This window comes from Syngnathoides biaculeatus, chromosome 5 (genome assembly GCF_019802595.1).
Source record: "Syngnathoides biaculeatus isolate LvHL_M chromosome 5, ASM1980259v1, whole genome shotgun sequence".
In the NCBI taxonomy this organism is placed as follows: domain Eukaryota; kingdom Metazoa; phylum Chordata; class Actinopteri; order Syngnathiformes; family Syngnathidae; genus Syngnathoides; species Syngnathoides biaculeatus.
This window is the reverse complement of record NC_084644.1, coordinates 12367166-12383375: the sequence shown is the minus strand read 5'-3', so window position 1 is coordinate 12383375 and position 16210 is coordinate 12367166. Positions and strand designations below refer to the sequence as shown.

General features: G+C 41.5%; 1 protein-coding gene across 4 annotated transcripts in view; it reads left to right on the top strand.

Annotated features, from left to right (window-relative positions):
* LOC133501273 (mannosyl-oligosaccharide 1,2-alpha-mannosidase IC) overlaps positions 1–16210 on the top strand; it is a 160834-nt gene that overhangs the window by 58907 nt on the left and 85717 nt on the right. The window contains exons 1-2 of one of the 4 annotated variants that reach the window (XM_061820913.1): positions 7901–7980; positions 8858–9033. The exons of 2 other annotated variants lie outside the window; for them this stretch is intronic. The gene's annotated coding sequence lies outside the window, so the exon portion shown is untranslated. Of the gene's footprint in view, positions 1–7900; positions 7981–8857; positions 9034–16210 lie in introns of those variants that run through there. One more of the 4 variants, XM_061820914.1, reaches the window with a different exon arrangement.

The following is a 16210-nucleotide window of genomic DNA, read 5'->3' as shown; positions in this document are numbered from 1 at the left end:
GTGACACGTTTCCCCATCCTTGACAAAGCTTCGAGTCCCGTAACTGATTGTGGCGCCGTCGCCTCCCCAACGAGGAGCCGCACACGCGTGTCCACCAATTACTGCTCATCACCGCCGCCCCTCCATTTTGTCACCGGGAAAGTGCATTTTATGAACGTGAGCTCAGCATTTTCACCACCAAACAGCTGCTCGGGGAGGAAGGTCTTGGATAAATTTCCCAGGTGTCTCTGTGCTTCCCTATGCACAACCACCATGCGCCCCCCTACTCTCCCCCAATCCTCAATCTTCTGCGTTCTATTGAAATTAGCGGCCTCTATCATTGGCTCTGTTTTACTTACCCAAATTATTTTTCCTTTTTATTGATGATCATTTTGGAGCTGGATGTGCAACCAGCTCAAGTGAATGTGAACAAATTGGGACTTACTTGACCGCCACACTCATTAGTGGCTTTTTTTTTTTTTTTTTTTAACACTCCATGTTGAGGGAACCAATGTTTCGCCTTAAGGAATTCTCTGCTAATCTCCTTCTGAAGGGCTTTCCTCCTTTTAATTGCCCACTGGGTCCATTTCCGAGAATTCCCTCCCCTAATAATACGTGTGAATATCGTGGGGATCCTCAACTGCGCTATTATCTTTTTTTATTATCTTTTTGGGCTTGGGAAGTCTTATCTTGACTGCTACCAAGAACTGTGGCGCTTCAATTTACTTGTCAAAAAGTGACGGTCACCTTTTGGAACAAATAGGACAAGAATTAGTTAAGAAGTATTTCATGAGCTCAGCTGTTGTTTTGAAACACTAAAGTGTTTATCTATTTTATATTCAAAATATTGTGAAAATTTGAAATTGGCTTCAAGTTGTCCAAAGTGAAGCAAAGACCTTCCCAAGCTTCTTGGCGACACTGACGAGAAACTTGAGCTATGGTGGGCCTCACAGTCCAAAACTGGTCCTTTTCCTTCAATTTTCTTGACAACAGACATATATCAAACACAAGCAAGAAGTACAGTGGCTGCTAACACGAGATTAATTTTTATAGAACTTAAATCAAAATTCATATACTTACTTTAATATGAGGAAAAGTCTCCCGACGGTTTTGATAAACATTAGCAAGAGCTTGAGTGAGCCTTAAGATCCCAAATCATTGCAAAATTTGATCTTAAAAATATCTTGAAGTTTCGGAAAAAGAAATTATTTAATAGTTTTATGATTATGCTTGGCTCAGATGGTAAATCGCTGGCCTCAGAGTTCTGATCCCAGCCCTGCCTGTGTGGAGTTTGCATGTTCTCCCCGTCCCTGCATGGATTTTTTCCGGGCACACCGGTTTCCTCCCACGTCCCAAAAACGCGCAACATTAATTGGATGCTCTAAATTGCCCGTCGGTGTGATTGTGAGTGCGACCGTTTGTCTCAATGTGCCCTGCGATTGGCTGGCAACCAGTTTAGGGTGTACCCCGCCTCCTGCCGGTTGACAGCCGGGATAGGCTGCAGCACTCCCCGCAACGCTCGTGAGGATAAGCGGCAAAGAAAATGGATGGATGATTACGCTTATTTGACAGCCTGCTATCAATGTTCATCAAAGGTGTGCGCAACTTTTTTGACGAAAGATTACGTGAGGAAGAAAAATGGTGGCCCCAAACATCCAGAATTGATCTTTGTGTTGACAAAATATACTAGATTAGTTTATGAATGACTTTATTTCAAATCATTTTTGAATATGCTAATCTGACAACAAGATATTGTATATTAAGCAAGTTCCCAACAGTTTTGACGACACAAATACAAATTATGGTGGCCTTGAGGGTAGAAATCATCCCATTTTGTGACAGACATGAATTAGATTTTATCCCATATCTGCAATATATCTGCAATCCGCTATAAATGCTATAAATATCTGCAATCTGTTTACCAGCAAAACAAAGTCGTCATCTTGACCTCGTTTGTCCATCTTATTGTTCAAGGATTTTGGGAGCACATTATCATCACAGTGTGTCTCCATAACAGGGTGGCCCCCATGATGAATGGACTCTGTGTGCATTCGATGCCATTAACGAGCACAAAAAGTAGCCCACTGACCTCATTTGTAACACCACTGAGATTCCTAATGAACATCTGAGGCCCTTGACACTTTGTTTTTTTGCCCACTACGGATTGGTTGGGTGCTTTGTGTTCAGTTGAGTCTTCAAGATGCTTGTCGTCCGCCTTGGGTTTTCCGGCCTTGACAGATGAAGGCGGAAATAATTCCGAGTCGGGGGCAGCGGGGGTCAGGAACCGATGCGGTCTGTAATGGGATCAGGCTGGTGGGCGGGCTGCGTTTTGGCACGCCACAATACGTCACCCGCGTCACAGGATGTGTTCGAAAAAGCTTCCGATTCTGTTGCGTGTTTGCGTGCGGGGTGAAAGATGCCCGGCGAGGGAGGAGGCCGTGCAGATTTACCCAGGGGGAAAATCAATACGGTGATTGAATGACTGACTGTCATCTCGGCCTGTCGCTCCCGAAGGTGGAATCACCAGCGCGAAAAAAAAAAAAAAAAAAAGCAGCATGCTGTCGCGGGTCATAAATCCCAATCGCTCTCCTCTTTATTCCCTGCATGTGTTTGGTATGCAGACAACGCTTGCAAGCGGCTTCGGATCGCTTTAAAGTCAGTGTGGGGTTCGGCTTCGACGTTTCGCTTGCTTTGCTTTTAGCACATCAGCTTTTACTGTATATAACGTTGTAATAATGCAGCATTTTGTTAACGTCCCAATGCAGTGAGGGGAAATGTATGTAAATGAATGCTGATTGCCAATGGAAGTGTGACAATAATTGACTTTACAAGAATGTATTAATATTTTTAATACAAGAGAATTTACAGCAAAAAATGTAATTAAACGGACTACAATTTCTATAATCGAACTTACAGGAATTAAATGGAATGCAACTCAATAATGGATTTACGGGAAATAAAGTGAAAAGAAATGTGATGCAAGGAATTTACATAAATTAAAGGGAATACAAATATCATTATACCCGTTTTACAGGAACTAATTGGAATTCTAATCCAATAATAATTAATAAAAATCATTTTGTTGAACATATGAACACATAGCACAATTCTTAAGAATAATGAAAAAAAGAACATTTAAAAAATTGAAAGAGTAAAAGAACATGTACAGGAATCTGTGGGAATAAAAAACTGAAAATACAAGCGAATTAATGAGAATTAATTGGAATAAAGTTACTCAAGCAACTTACAGGGATGAATTAGATTTTTCAAGTTTATATTAGGGAATTAATTGAAATAAAATTACTCAAGCAATTTACATGCATTAATTAGATTTTTCAAGTTTATGTTAGGGAATTAATTGAAATTAAAACTGAATATAAAGGAAATTGCATGAATGGATGGGACCCAAAAAAATACTGTCATGGGCTCGGTTTGAATCAAAAGCATGAATAAAAGGGGCATTTACAGGTTTGAATGTCATTTTTTTTTTAAATGCATTGTTACAAAATTAATGTTACGGGGCAGGGGAGAACAATTCTGCGATTGAGTGGCTTTCGAGTAATCGCTAATCCTGGACACTTGAATAGGGACTCCTCCATCTCACAATCTCTTGCTGGTGTGGTTTCCGCGGCAACCTTCCTGTAGCTTTCCATAGATCACACGCGTCTCTCAGCAGTGACCTTCGCTCCCTCGGGGCGGGGGCGGACGCACGCGGAGGTCGTCACAATCCGCTGACATTTCCCAGCTGGCGGTCGCCACGTCTTGTTGTTGTCAGTTTCAAGGTACAGATGTTGAAGCAGGAGAAGTATTAATATCATATTCAAAGTCTCAAGTTTTTGCCATTAAATGTGTGAATAAAATTTATGTTATTTGAATAATTGAGCATAGAAAAACATATACAAGCCACTGTTGTGTATAGTAGAGTTTGTAAAATGTGTAGTGAACATTATTATTTTTTTTTGCAATATATTTCCGTGTGGTATTGTAATCGTTAGACATTTCTCAGAAGAAAAAAAAAAAGCTTCTCATGAATGCAGCTCTCATTCCCCACTTCGTGTTTTAAACTTCGCTGCCATGCGCTGTTCACATGCATCACCAAAACCTCCAAGTCCTTGCAATTTGGTGGCACCCTTACATCTACTATTTGAAGTTCAATTATGGTAGCAATCGGACAAAATCTCGAGCATGAGTTTTTTGAAAGATCTTTGGAAATGACCATCACCAACCCTAAAATTACAGCTTTAACTTCAGCTTCAGTGGTTAGAGCGTTGGTTTGGTAAACCAGAGGTTGTGAGTTCGTTTCTCACTGGGGGCCCCACTCCCCAAGAGGGGTTGCATCAGGAAGGGCATCCGGCGTAGAAACTGTGCCAAAAAATATGAGCCTTCATCTGAGCTGATACGCTGTGGCGACCCCTAACGGGACAAGCTGAAAGGAAGTTTTGAGGCCCTATACCTCAGTGATTTGAGCATTGGTTTTGTAAACCAGGGGTCGTGAGTTTGTTTCTCACTGGGGGCCCCACTCCCCAAGAGGGGTTGCGTCGGGAAGGGCATCCGGCGTAAAAACTGTGCATCTGAACATCATCTATCATCATCTGAGATGACACGCAATGGCGACCCCTAACGGGACAAGCCGAAAGAAAGTTTCACATTCCAAAGGTAAACTTCAAACTTGACTGACGCCCCACATTGACTCAACATCCGTCTGCGACCAAGCACGTACGATGTCTGGTTTCTTTCCAGAAAGGCACACAAAGCAATTAGCGATAACTGTTATTTTCCTGCCATCACAGAGCCATGTTATTTTACAAGCTGCTAAGCCACTCTTTTCTTAACGACTCCCAGGGCAACTATCTAAATTGGCTGAGGTGACTCCCCCTCGGTGACAAGGGGAGGCATTTCTGCCTTAAGAAAACCCTTCAGCTTGCAGTGTCCCACCAGCCATAAAGAGGCAAACATGCGTGTGCGCCTGAGGGCATGGCGGCGCGCACTAAACGGATGAAATAGTGTTGTGCATGCAGGACGTTTATTTGGCGACGTTTATGACACTAAAGGGACACCTGAGGTGTTTGCTAATCACAGGAGGAGAAGAAGGCGGTTTCACTTGTGTATGCAAGGGACATTAAAACGACATTGCGCGCCACTAAACTGTCACATCGGGCTTTATGGATAACTCACATCCTGCCGCCTTTCTTCTCGGAGTCTGCTTTAACGTGCCAGGAATGCCGCCGCGTATTCACGGCATGTATGTTTAATATGCAAACCCGTGACACTGCATGGCTTCAAATTCAGTATGGGGGGCGCAGGGCTTTAAGAGTGAGTTGCTTTGATCAAGTTTCAACCCGATTTCTATTTATAGCGTTTTCTTGTTTTCTTTCATACAAGGTGGCAGTTATCAATCATTTCTGGAGCGAGCAGTAAACATAGGAATCATATCACAAGTACTTTGTGCTTTTGTATGTGCCATGCGTACATTGGAGTTCAATCAATCAATCAATCAAAGTATGTGGAAGCACTTTTAATGCACACGGAGAGCCAATGCTACGATTTTACAATTGGTGCACTGTCTTCGCTTCCCACCTTCTCGTCTTTGTCAAGATGTGCTGCCGAATTTTATTGTAACTGTACACTTGTGGAACTCGGAAGATGAAAAATCAGGGCACTATGATAAATAATCAGATTATCAAGAAAAATATGCATTAGTGTTGTCCTGAGAGACCAATGCGCTTACTGTGGCTATATTCATCAATAGATAAGTTTCTTTCGGCTTGTCCCTTTCGGGGTCGCCACAGCGCGTCATCTCAGATGAACGCATATATATATATATGTTTGGCACAATTTTTACGCCGGATGCCCTTCCTGACGCAACCCTTCACAGGGAGTGGAGGCCCCAGTGGGATACAAACCCACAACCCCTGGTTTACCAAACCAGTGCTCTAACCACTGAGCTACAGGGCCTCTCATCAATAGATAATACCCTTATATTAAATTATTATTTTGAATGTGAGGGATAAAAGTTAGCTCAGAGTCTAAAACTATAAACAGGTGTTTCATTTGTGGTGAGGGATTTGAAGCTAGTGATCCTAGTTTGGTCAAAAGTTGTTCTCTCCCGACTTCAGGACCGATTACTAAAGCTTCAGTCTTGAGCCATCTGTGATTTGTTGTCTAAAATAAAAAAAATAAATAAAAAATCATCCCCTGGACTGGTGGCATTAGGAGACACAGAAATGTACTGCTGCGCATTATCAGCATAGCTATGGAATTTCACTCAGTGACTCCTGATGACACTGCCAAAAGGGAGCACGTACAAATTGAATCATAAAGGTAAAAGGCCTATGATTGAACCCTGAGGCACACCATGTTACTGCAGAGACTTCCGAGCAGTATGTATCCAAGCTCACTAAAAAGGTTAATAAATGTAGGATGAAGAATTACAGCTAATTTAGCATAGAACACAATAGTTCCAACAGCGTTAAAGTTTGATGGTCGTTCCAGGGTTTCTTGGAAAATTTGAAAAAAATTGCACCCCCAACACCAGTTTCACTGATCAGCTTCGGCTGGATGGCTGTTGTAACTGTGTACTAAAGTCGGAGACCTTTGCTGGAAATTGAACATGAATTCGACAATTTGGGTTTGAAGCATTCATATTAGGGAATTTGAAGAGCTCATAAAGCAAACTTCTACTAGGAAATTCCCCCAGATTAGCCTCAATTAGATTGTTAAATTGTCAAAATGTTTTACGTATTGTTGCTCTTAATTTAAACATCCCCTTCTTGCAAGTGCTCCTTAACGCACCAATGATTAAGCCGCAAACTCAAGAGATTGTAAATGGCATCTGTTTAAAAAAAAAAACACAGCACCTGAGAATGCCTCGGGGCTAAAAATGCCCCATCGATCAGGTCTGGATTAGGCCAGGATTTACAGCTGCAATCAATACATAGCAGGTAAAACACACCATGTCTGCTAGCCCATGGCCCGCCGTGTTCCCCATTGACTACGGACGGCGGCTGATAAACATGGGGCGCCCGGCATAACTCTGGAAACCACATAACAATGAGGGAGTCTCGAACTGGTATGCCTAAGAACAGATAATACTGTACTTCATGGTTATTACAGTATTATCATATAATTATATGATTATTAATGATACCTTATTGATTATAGGAGACAACCCTCGCTTTTTACGTTCACCGACCACTTTACTAAAGCCATGAAGGGAGGATATTGCACCTGCCCAGTAACTCGTCAGTCAGTCTGTTTTCTCCAAGCTGATTGGCTCGCCACTCCTCCTGAGACTGAACAGAAACTCGTTGAACTTCATTCAAAATTTATAGTATACGGTATACTGTGTATGTTTGTGTGTAATTTGCTATTGAAATATGCGTCAGATCTACTTTAGCACTTTGGCGGTGTTATGATGCAGTTTGGCCAACCCTCATAAAAAGTGGGAGTTGTGATAAATTCCTCCACCAATTACCTGATTTGGATGTAAAGCCCTAAAATTAAAGCGGGAAATCCCGACTTAGGGTATATTTTGTTTGTTTTGATTCAGACCCATTCTGGTGGTGTTTAGAACCAAAAAATTGAGAAAAGTGTCCATGTCCCATGAATGAAGCGATAAAGAAGTTTCTGGATTGAACTTTATGCATGACATAAGCTCATTAATGTATGATTATGGTCGGGTAGATCATAAAAATAATATGTATAATAATCATCTACCCTTATTTTATATGAACTATGAAAGATGTCAGTCCATGCACATTATATAAATTATTCAGTGTTTTCTAACCTTTGGTGAGCGAAGGCGGCATTTTATTTTGATTTATTTTTTTATTTCACCCCTGAGCCATTCCACGGGAACTTGTACCTTTAAGAAAGCGGTGGGTGGGTGGGGTGGGGGGGGGTAACTTCAAAGCATTGAGATGTCTCTTGTTGCTGTACTGTCTTTGGTATAGTTTTGATCGAGAGTAAGTACAAAGACACGACTCGCTTTGATCCCCTCTTGTGAGTATTTACCGCACCGCCACAATTTTACCAGAAATAATGTGATGAAAAGAAACGTTCATAAACAGAAATGAATTGGATTCTTAAAAATCCACTTTCCCATGATTCATAGGAATAAAAATGGAATTTTATACAAATTCATTAAAAATAAAGAACATGTAGTTATTTATAGGTTTTTGGCTCAGGACTGCGCTTTAACTTTGTAATCTTTTGCTTCGGAGGCCGTTAGACAGAGCAGGTGTACCTAATGTTGAGTCGCGTGAGCGTCTTATCGTTCCAATGTATTGCACGCATTCACATACATGACCCATGAGAACATGCTTTTATCCATGCAGGGCAGAAATCTTTCGCAATGTAGTCACCTACCGGCAAGTTGGATAACACTTTGCCCTCCTTTCTGCCTTAACGCTTTATTCTTTCTCGCTCACACTATCCTGTGGCACCCTGTAGGCGTGATCACAATAGCCGCATCGATGGCTGTGATAAATAGTTTTTTTTTTTTTTCTTGGTGCTTATCACCTTTTTGCAGGAATACAACACCGGGAAGAAAGGATGACAGATGCATCCGATATGAGACTCAACATTTTTGCAAAAGGAGGCGACGGCCGGGTATTAGCGACTACAGTTATTCAAGCTTTACTCATACACAATAACTGTGTTATTCGACCTATGCTGAACTCAAACTCAACGTGAGGATGACGGATTTAGATTAGTCATTGACATTGAAGTAGTTTTCCCAATAAGCCACAAGGAAGAAAAAAAACATAAATTTATTGATATTAAGTAAAGTGGTATGTTGGATTTTTTTTTCTTTGTTGAAAACCAAGCAAAGACTGCCAGTGTAAGCGCACCGCTCTATGTATTTGGGTTTTTGCAGAATAGAACTTGGACGTGGAAGGACATTGGTAGTATCGTGATTGACACGGTTGTTCATGCACAATCTGGGTCTCCAACTGGCTGACTACCCAGGATATGAGGGCTTAAAGTCAGCTGGGATCCCAGACCTTAAATCCGCTACATACGAAACGTCACGTGAACAAACCCTGAAAACAGGTGAGCTGATTTCCTGTACAGTGATGCCTCGGTTCTCGACCACAGTCCGTTTCAGAAAACGGTTCGAAAATTTAATTTTTTGAAAACTGAATCGGTGTTTCCTATTACAATGAATGGAAAAAGAAATAATGTGTTCCAAGCCTAAAAATTTGGGGTTTTTAAAGCATTTTTTTTATCTTTTCCTGATAATAAATTGCATAGCAGAAATACATGTGTACTTTAAGAAATATGTTTATTTTTTGCTTAAAATGTATGCTTTAGTAGTTGAGTACGTTAGGCTGGGAGTGCATTGTCGTATCTGTAGCGACTCGGCCCCCAGCTTTGTAAACTTTTTTTTTATCAACATAAGTGCAGAATTACTTCAAACAAGCAACTTGCCCTCTTTGGAGCAATGATTGGGGGTTAATACGGTAGTCCTCGATAAGAAGAAAAACAACAGTCACTGCTGGGACACGTCTGTGTAGAGAGGCTGTCCTATACAGAATAACAAATGTGCGCTGGTTGCGGGGTGTGCATTATGTCATTTCCGTTTTTTTTTTTCGGGGAGCGTTCGAATTGACAATAACAAAGCGTGTCGTGGCTTGGTAAACTGCTTGCGCTTCGCGCATGATGTTATTTCCATGTTTTTTCGGCAGCAGGGGAATTCACAACAAAGCGCGTCATGGGTCAGCTGGTCTGGCCGCCTGCAATGTTATTTCCGGGTTTTGTTGGGAGCATTCGAGTACCGATTTTCATTCGAAAACAGAAGCAAAAAAATCTCGAAATTTTCATTCGAAAACTGATTTGTTCAAAAACGGGGACGTTCAAAAACTGAAGCTTTACTGTATATGACACAATAATGAGGCTTGAAGTGGAACTTGCTAAAATTTTGTTGGTTTGGTGTCTTAAGATACAAGTAAATCTATTTACACGAACAAATCCTAAAGATGGGATCGTGTCATCGTTGGTCGCTCTTGAAGACATATGCAAAACAAACGACATTATTGACATTAAAAAGTTTCAGAGTTTGACCTTTGTACCAGTGTCCTTCTATCTTTTGCTGAATGCAGACAATCATTGTTCACATGCCCTATTGGGTAGAATATGGATGGGTCTTCGTAGACCATTAACAAGATAGATGGACAAACGATGGCAAGTCCGGCCTTTTCCTTTAACATTTGGGACTCCCGAGTCCCTTTTGTAGAAAATCCTCACAGAAGAGTGGAAGCTATGATTCTTCAATTTTCACTTCCGATCAGTGTTTTTTTCCCTTTATATAGTGGGGTTACCAAGGACACCGACCAACAGGAGATGAAACAATCGGGATGGGAATTGGAGCTGAGGTGGGAACCTCAGGGAATCCTGAGCGAAAAGGAAAAGCTGACACCTACAACAGGGGCAAAAATGAACCGGAAGCAGGACAAAGGGAAAGACTCAAACAATTGTCTCGTTAAGAAGGACAAGGTGGACCCTTTTCTTCGTCTCTATGGGTCTTCTTTAATAGGGTTGCCCAGTAAAGCACGAGACTGCAATTTCTAATTCATTCGGCGGTGTTCCCAGGATGATTTTTAGGGGCTAAAATGGATTGAAGCTTTTCCTAGACGGCAAATGGATTTAGTGTCTTTGGGGGAACTCGGCAAAAAAATGCAATGGCTTTTCTGCACCGTAAAATTTGTTATTCTTTCACGGTCGTCATTTAAAATCGCATTAGTTGTGTCCGCTTTTATTGTTGGTGACATTTTCCTGCCCTGACGAGCTTAACTCAAAGGGTTCATTAAAAGTCTCATCCTTAAAAACGGAGACGCTTTTTAATGAATTAGCACCCAATGAAATATTTCCTCGGTTTGTCTCTGGTCAAGACGGTCCATGCATAAAAAAAGCAAAAGCAGCTTTTTTAGATGTCAACTTTGACAAGTGGGAGCTCCAGTTGAAGTGATGGCACTCAAACGCGGGATTAGAAATAAGACAGGCCGCTGTTGACTCACCTTTTGAGGTCATTTCAAATTCTGTAGGTGCTCCCTGATCTCAGGAATCAGTTATTAGAAAGAACAGTCCCAGAGTCCCCGGCTTCTATTTCTGTGAGATAGTGGGTACTGCAGAGTCGAGAAAGTGATTGGTTTTTGGGACCTTCACAGTAAGGAAAGAGTCAGCTTTGTAGATTTCAGATTTTGATTGACTACCGTAACCAATGGGTTTGTAACCCCTTTCACATGGGCTTCCTGCCAATTCTGTTCATCAAACATGGAACAGACAGCAAGCGGTTAGCACGTCAGCCTCACAGCTTTGAGGGTGTGGGGATCAAATCTTACCTCCGGCCTGCCTATGTTGAGTTGCCCAAGAGGGTCCACTGTACAGTGAACTGCAGCATAAATCCCCATTCTTAGATTTCTTTTTAAAACTGATATGTTTACCCCATCTTGTGGTAAAGAACTATGTTGAAGTGAGGGGGAGGTGCTTCTTTTAGACATGCCATGACCCTGTGTCATGTAAAAGTCATGTGGAAAAGCCCGCTTTCCATCTTTACTTTCCAATATTCTGCCATTCTTCTCATTACTGGGCCAGATATATACAAATAATGTATTTGCATTGTTGTTAATGAGTTTGTGGAGAACAAACTCATTAACAAACTCATCAGTGGACGGCCGTTCTGTTCTGTGCAAACTGTGTAGACAAACAAGAGAGTCCACTGCACGAGCATGAAAAAAAAAAAAACGGGCTCTTTTCCCTGACTTTGGACTTTGCGAATTTCATTAGAGTGACAGAACGGTGCCTTCAGACAGATGCGACAGGATGACTGATGTCCTCATTCGCTTCAAAGGTGACAAAAAGGAAATTTAAGGAAACTTTCCTTCACCTGCATCCACAGAGCTCAGCAAAAAAAAAAAAAAAAAACAAACAAAAACCCGTTATCTTGCAGTTTTATATTCATGCCGGTGATGATAAATCTCAGAAAAAGTGTCCCTTTAAGAGAATATTCTTACCTGTGAATGCAAAAGTCTCTGTTATCAAAAAAAAGTTTTTTTTTTTTTTTGTGGTTGTTTACTCCAAATAGTTAAGTAAATCTTGATGAAGTAAGCGTCATTTCCACCAAGTAGTCCAGTTTGGTTTGGTTTCCCACATCCAGAATTCCTGATTAGAGGTAGTAGTAAGTAAAAAAAAATGCACAAATGCGTTTAAGTCGATTTTTTTTTAGGTATTTGTACTGATTTGATGAATAAGTTGTCATTTTCTCAGTACAAAGAGGGAAACTATTTTGTATGGACTTTTATTATTATTATTTTTATTGTTATTATTATTTTGACGTGGCACAGTGGATCAGCTGGTAAAGCGTAGGCCTCACAGTTCTGAGGTCCCAAGTTCGATGACAGAGTGTGGAGTTTGCACGTTCTCCCCGTGCCTGCGTGGATTTTCTCCAGGCACTCCGGTTTCCTCCCACATCCCGAAAACATAGACACTCTAAATTGCCCCAAGGTGTGATTGCGAGTGCGGCTGTTTGTCTCGATGTCCCCTGCGATTGGCTGGCAGCCAGTTCAGGTTGTACCCCGCCTCCTACCCAATGACAGGGATAGGCTGTAGCACTCCCTACGGCTCTTGTGAGGATAAGCGGCTAAGAAAATGGATGGATGGATTCTTATTTTGTGCGTAATTATTGAAACGTAATGTAAATAAAACACCAAAAGATCATTCTCAGTTCTTTAAAAAACAACAACATTTTAACACTGTGTTAAGTTAGTTCAGACATTTGTGACTAAATACATGGACACAAGGTTCGAGAGAGCAGACTTCGATGGTTGGGACATGTTCAGAGGCGAGAGAGTGAGTATCTTGGTAGAAGGGTGCTGAGGATGGAGCTGTAAGGAAAAAGAGCGAGAGGAAGACCAAAGAAAAGGTTGGGTTAGTATGTTGTGAGGGAGGACATGAGCAAAGTGGGTATTGGAGAAGATGCACGAGATAGGCTTAGATGGAAGAGGATGACACGCTGTGGCGACCCCTAACGGGACCGAAAGTAAAAGAAGATGTTTAGTGACGGGTGCTGAAAACATGCAAAGTCTAAGAAGTATGTGATTCTCAATTATGTAGCGATCACATTGAATGAGATTTTCAGATTTCGCTCTCCTAAAATGGGGCGCAGTGATGCACTTTGTCCCCGGCATGAGTCACACCCCCCCCCCCCCATTGTATAAGAATTTGACCAACTTTGTTTTCATCGACGCTCATCCAGCAATTGTGACATGCGGTCAGGTAGCTAGTTATGCCTAAACCCCAGAAATGCATGGCCCCTGCAAAAATGGTCTGCTGGTGTGGCTTTTGTCACGATCATATGACACGGGGCTGGACTCAATTGCAGGACTCAGAGGTGGTGGCATGATGTTGAGGGAGGGTTTATTCCAGGCAAAGGTCATGCACAGGTAAGCAGTCCAAAAAAGGCAGAGGCACAAAAACAAGAGACAACGGACAAGGTCCGAAAACATGAAAACGTGCAGCTCCGCCCAGGGCACTGGTCTGGCCACGCCCCTGACAGCTTTAGAGTGCATCATTGTCAGTTGTAAATATGCGCAAGCCATGAAGAGAAAGGCGCAATAGCGAAATTTTAAAAAAGGAAATCTGATTTGACAGCCAGAAGGTTGGTGTTGGTGTAGCCATTTTAGAGTGCCTCGTTGTTTCAGGGTGGAAAGCCCTGTGACGACCTGGTGGGATATATTTTAACCACTGGAGGATTTCAGCTGATATATTTTCGTAGTTTAAACGTTTGTATACGGAATATGCGTTTATCTTCTGATCTAGCATATTTCTTAAGCATCCATTCTCCCAGATCGTAGAAGTGGGTTTTAATTTACATTTGGCTAAGGAGCCGGGCGTAGTTTGAGCGGATTCAGTAGGCATGCCGTCAGCCTCGGAGAGTGGAGAAAGCGACTTGATTTTTCACGGTTTTGAAACATTTTATATACCATGTAATTTTCAGAAATCAGGAATTGTTTGTTTCCATGTTGTAATATCCATAGTAAGAAATAGTTTTTGCAATGTAAGAGTTGTTTGGACGTAGTTGCTGTACAACACAAAAATATAGTGCAGACAAAATGTGACAGTAATAACAACAACAATTTGGCAATGGTGATGTGCAAATAGGTGCAAGTGCCAAACTGCAGTTGGGTTGATTAAATCATTCAAATTTGCCAGGGTTATTATTAACACTCTTTGTGGCGTGTGAAATTTAGAAGACATTTTCAATTTCGAGGTGAATTCGTACTTCTCTACTTCGTCATTTTTTTAAACAGTATACAGGAAGTGTACAGGTAATTAGTCACTTTTGGTACGTGAATTGCAATATAGTCAGGGAACACAGTATTTGTGTCTTACAGTATATAAAAAAGAATGAGTATACAGTATTATATATTGTATATGAGAAATGGGGAGTCAAGAACAAACACGTCGTTTTTTTATCAGGACACTGAAATTGCCTCGAGTGTTTGAAAGACTGAAAAGGTGTGATAAGATTTGGAGAGGCGAGTTTAGTTCATTTTGCTGATTCAGAACGGCCTTCAGAGACCCGCTCAGAGCTGGTGTGTGTTGACCGGTCAGGAAATAGCAGGTAGAGTCCGGATACGAGGAAAGGAAGGCGACAGGGGTGGCTAAAGTTTGTAGCCGCAATATTTGGACGAAGCTGATTGTTTCCCTCCTGCAGAGCTGTTTTGACAGAACCGCAGGATGATTTATAGTCTTACCATCCTCCCTCAGATAAAAGTGCCCTGCCTGGCTTGAAGCGAACGTAACCGGCGGATTATAGAATGTTCCAGCGGTTGTCAGGAACTATACAAGGGTTTGATAAATATTCATGCAGAAGCTCTCGTTCCAGCGATAAGAGATGACCCAGGAAGTGAACGACTCAATAAAATGCTTGTGTCCTAGTGTAAAGTCATCCCTTCACCTGATTTATTTGGCTTTATTATTATTTTTCACTGATTTATATTCTCATACAGTTATTCATAGTAGATCATAAAACAGGTAATTGGGAGCTGTTGTATAAACATGCCCATAGAGACGTATTATTTTCTTGAAACATTTTTTTCGCAATTTAAAACTGTTCCATGATGTCTGAAAACACAAAAATTAATTCCTGGTAAGAATTTTAGCATTTCTTTCAGCAAGTTTGGCCAAAGGTTTCTGTAAAAATCAAGTATACCAATGAAACTTAATTTGTGTATGTAAACCTATGCCATTCATCCAGTCATTATCTGAGCCGCTTAGCCTCACAAGGATCGTGAGAGTACTGGAGCTTATCCCAGGTATCGTCGGGCAGGAGGCGGAGTACACCCTGAACTGGTTGCCAGCCAATTGCAAGGCACACAGAAACAAACAACCAGTTGCAATCACTATCACAACTACGGACAATTTAGAGTCTTCAATTACTGCATTTTTTTGGGGGATGTGGGACGAAACCGGAGTGCCTGGAGGAAACCCACACATGCACATGGAGAACATCCAAACTCCACACAGGCGGGGCTGGGATTGAACCCGGGTCCTCAGAACTGTGAGGCTGATGCTTGTATCGAAACAAATAATAATAATGACCCCCCAAAAAATAGAATATTCAATAATTATCATCAATTCCAAAATTACTGTCAACCTAACCAAACTGAAACCCATTATGTAAATGAGCCAAATTGTGCTGTCATGTTCAGATGACACATTTTCAAGAAATATGCCGATAGTAAAAGAGTTCATTTCACACTTGATGGGTGGGCAGGCTCCCTAGAGACCTACAGTAACTAGCTGTGTACAACGCATTAGAAAGAAGTCAATTTTCATAATCCATATCCCCTTTGACGCTGATCAAATCCTTCGTTAGGCGTTGAGCTATTAAGATGTGTTTTAATTAGATGTCCAGAAAAATGCACACTGTAGTAATTTAGCTCTCCTGGGAGTGTGTGAGTGTTTGTGTGGGAGCTCAGCTCAGCTGTCAGTATCACGCCGACTGTAAAACAGCACAGATTCCCACACTGATTGCTTTGGTCATTAGCGAGAGGCAGAGAGTGTGAATCATCCAGACTGTTCGCGCAACAAAACACATGAAATTCAGCAACATCTTTTATTATTTGCAGCAATTCTTTACATTCTGACCTCGCAGGATTCTTCTGGGAGTGTTGCACAATATTGCGTATTGCTTTTGGGAAGCCAAACGAGCGAACCGATTGTGGAT